A 4194-nucleotide genomic window follows, 5' to 3' on the forward strand; every position below is an offset into this window, starting at 1 on the left:
ATGTTTTGATTTCCATAGCGATGTCCCATTCACAATTTTTTTCCTGGCTGGAGGGTGTGGGGAGGGTGAGGAACTGAAATGAGGAGCCAGATAAATGAAAGATGAGGTGGGAGTGTAAGCCTGCTTTGTTTTGTGCCTCATGAGAGCAGAGTTTATCTCTACTCATTCCCAACCTCCTTTCCCCAATTCAAGCCCCCCAAACTATGTGATAAAGGATCAGAGTAGGATGAGGAAATGTCACCAATATGGGTGGTGCTGGGAAACAGGATGATAGCAGCAACAACTACCCTGAGGAAGAGTGACATCACTGGAGCAGCTCGGACTATTCAGGAGCCTCCATGGAAAGGGAGGTCACCAAGCATAATGCCTTGTGAACACATATGATATACCTCAGACATTTCTGACACCAGGAATGAGTCAGGAGCTGGGGGTCAGTTATTTTATGGATTAGGGCTAGAGCCAGGGACCACATGGTTGTGACCCAGACCCTGATCATACCCAGGTGAGTGTCTTTAAGAACCTGAGTAAGAAAACAGCAGCAGGGCTTCCCTGGTGGCGCAGTGGTTGAGAGTCCGCCTGCCGATGCAGGGGACGCGGGTTCGTGCCCCAGTCCGGGAGGATCCCACATGCTACCCGTGAGCCATGGCCACTGAGCCTGTGCGTGCAGAGCCTGTGCTCCCCAACGGGAGAGGCCACAACAGTAAAATGGCCGCGTACCACAAAAAAAAAAAAAAAAAAAAAAGAAAAAGAAAAAGAAAGCAGCAGCAGCTTAAACAGGAAGTCGCCATATGTGGCATCACCTCATGCCCACCCAGTATTTGTGGCCCACAACTGGGATTCTGTCATGAAACAAGAGTGAATGTAGCAGTAATAGCCCTAAGATTGTTCCTGCAGATGTGAAAGCTTGGTGATCAGGAAGATCCTCGGAGCTTCTCTGCCTTTTATAGCTATTAGACATCAAGTGTTTCTGGTATATTTAAAGATTTCCTTTAACAACATAGTGTTGCTATAAAACTTTTGAGAGAAGCTAATAACAAGTGATGATTGTAAAATTAGTTTAATGTACATTTATTCCTTCTAGCACACCATATTCCTGCACCCTCTTCTATTCCCCCTTCCCACCCACCCCTTTCACCAAAAAAAGGTAACTGAGAGAAGCTCCAGGCCTTTATTTTTCCAGCTAGTCAGCTGCAAAGTGCCTGATTTAATATGTTATGGAGCCACCTTCTGGTAGTAAAGGCACACTTCACACACACAGTAAGTACGTTTCCCTTCCTTTACCCTAAAAAAAAAGTTTCCACATCACCATCACCAATAGGAACAGCTGGGAGCTTATGTAAATACAGACTCCTGGGTCACACTCCAACCCTACTGAATCAGATCCCCCGGGGGTGGCATCTTTCTTCTGTCTTTTAAAAAAAAGCTCCCCGAGGGATTTTTATGTCCCACATGCTTTAGATCAAGACCTTGAAATGTCAATCAATTTCTCTTAAAAAAAAAAAAAAAAAAGAATAGGTAGAATGACAGTTCTTATCCATGTTGTGTATAAGTTTAAGCAATCAGAGAAAAATATTTCCATTTAACCGGCAAGAACACAGAACTGCTCTCTTTACTTACCCCACCCCAAGGTTCTTGGAATTATGAGAGTGATATCAGCTGTCAGGAGAACTGTATGTACTAGCATATATCTTCATAATTACTTGACCTTCCACCACAATTAGAATGACCTCTGTACATTTGTTATTCATTTAGCAAATAATGACCTGATTCTGCATTTTGGGTTGCTGAAACCAGTTGGAAATACCATGTTGCCACATCACCCAAGCAGTAATTAGCACGTTAATTGAGAGCAGATATTGTCATTCTTTCCCAACTTTATTATTAAAATTACAAGTTTGCGGAAACAACTTCCACCAACACAAATAATTCTTTTTTTTTGCACTCTAATCCTAGGTTTATTCAACACAATTCTTTTCTCTACACAACAAAGTACAAACACAATATTATCTAAAATGCTACAAAGTTACAAAACTCAAAACAGAAAAGGTATAGTCCTGATTGTACAATAAAAGCCAAAAAAGCAATGTACACGTTGCCAAAGTAACCTGCACGACCACCATGAATACCAACACAACGGGGGGGTTCTGTGATGACCCGACAGAGCTGGCTCTCAACTTAACCAGTTTCAGAGAGAAAGGGAGACGTGGGTTTGTCTGTGTGTGTGTGTACGCACATGAATACACGTGAAAAGAACCATTTTGGGTATTTGGCCCTAGAGGTCAGAAGAGGACTCGAGCGGGGGAGCAGGGCCAGGCTAGCAGGAATGGCAGCTGCGTAAAAGCACACCGTTTCCTGTGGGACCCCGAGGCCAACAGGTTAGGGCACGACCAGCCCACCAGATGGGCCCCACGTCATCTGTGGAATGGGAAAACATGCTCCCAGGCTGGGGCTGTACCACCGCCTGGAGGCCCCTGCTCATCCCTGCTGGCTCTGCCACTAAACTGACTCTCAGGAACTAGAAATGCGGAAGCTTTCTAGCCAGAAAACTGGAGGGCACCATTATAAGCACGGCCCCAAACCAACAACACTCCTGCAGCCGGAACTCTGCCACCAGAGGAAATGTAGCAATTACTGCCTTCACCTTCGAAGCCTGCCTCTGAGTGAGGGATTTCTTTCCTACCGATCCTCCATCTGCTAGAAAAGTGACAAAAGTGAGTTGGATGGGATAAAAGTCACAGGGCAGAGCTTCGGTGGCCCTGCTTATCGGGAGGAGTTGGAGCTGGAGGGGCTCCTGTGGCGGCGGCGGCCAGGGGAGCGGGATCGCTGGTGCACAGGGGACCTGCGCCGAGGGGAACGTGACCTTCTCCTCATCCGTGGGGGTGACCTGCGCCCCCTTATCTTTAGAGCGATCCTTGGACTTCTCATCAGAGTGGTCTTTGCGTTTGGAGGCGGTGGCAGCATTCTCCTGGGAGGGCTGAATCACCTGGCGGGTGGCAGAGGCCAGGTGGCCAGCACAGCAGGGGCAGTGATCTCCTGGCCATCGATCTGTCCTCCGTCCATGTGCTTCAGCGCCTTCTCAGCCTCATCTGGATTCTCAAACTCCACATATGCATAGCATTTAGACAGATGTGGGTGCATCCTTTCTACAGGCATGTCAATCATTTTAATTTTCCCATAGGTGGAGAGTATCTCCATGATATGATCCTTGGTCACATACCTGGTGAGCCTTCCAATGTGCACTTTGGTGGGTTTAGGGGAAGGGCTCCGCCTTTTCCTTTCCTTTTCATCTCTTTTGGGAGGTTTGGATTTGGAGCAGGAACGCCACCTGTTGTCATGCCTGCGCCCAGAAGGACTCGGAGAGCCAGAGGAGCTGCTGGAGCTGGAGCTGCGGGATGTGCTGGAACTTCATGAGCGGCTGGATGCTGAAGATGAGCTGGAGCCGCTGCTGGAGCCCGTGCTGGTGCTGGAGCCTGAGCTGGAGGTAGAGCTGGACCGAGACCTCGTGCTGCTGCTACCACTGGAAGCGCTGCGTCTCTTTCGAGTTTTATCCCTGCCACGATCCTTCTTGCTTGACTCCTTGGTGGCCCCCTTATCTTTAGAGCGATCCTTGGACTTCTAATCAGAGCGGTCTTTGCGTTTGGTAGGAGAAGGAGCCATCTTCCCGCCGCCGCAACTTCCTCCCGCTCCTGATTCTTTTTTAAAAAACAAAGGAAGTAAATTTCAAAGTAAATAAAAATAATGAATCGTTAGTGTTTTTCCCTTATCCGCTCTCTCAATGTTAGGTTACAGTCAAAACGCTTAGTATGTTTCTTGGACTGTCGAGGATTTGGTTTCAAAGAGTTCTGATCTGCTTAAGTCTCTGCAGCTAAGTCCCCACCTCAGCCACATGTCTTGCTGCACCCTTCCTAAACTCTGCCCACAGCTCCTGCTTCCTTTTAGTAGCAAAAGTAGAGAAAGTAAAGTTTATCCCACACGTCCTTCTGTTTCAGCCCAGTATAAGGAAGAATGTTCTAGAAGTCCAAGTTAGGCATAAAAATGAAGTAGGGAGGAAATGAGTCCCTATGACTGGAAGCATCCAAGCTGAGTTTGGTAACAATAAGACAGTAAGGTGCTGGAAGCTTCGATGGAAGACTGAACTACGTAGCTTTACGGTCTTTCCAGCCATTTTCTGTTTTTTCCCTCCACCAGCTGTAA

At 47.3% G+C, this 4194-nt stretch overlaps 1 pseudogene; it reads right to left on the bottom strand.

Moving 5' to 3' along the window:
- Positions 1–2694: 2694 nt before the first annotated feature.
- Positions 2695–3657, bottom strand: LOC136122805 (RNA-binding protein with serine-rich domain 1-like; annotated as a pseudogene).
- Between the last annotated feature and the right edge of the window lie 537 nt (positions 3658–4194).

This window comes from Phocoena phocoena, chromosome 4 (genome assembly GCF_963924675.1).
Source record: "Phocoena phocoena chromosome 4, mPhoPho1.1, whole genome shotgun sequence".
Taxonomy (NCBI): domain Eukaryota; kingdom Metazoa; phylum Chordata; class Mammalia; order Artiodactyla; family Phocoenidae; genus Phocoena; species Phocoena phocoena.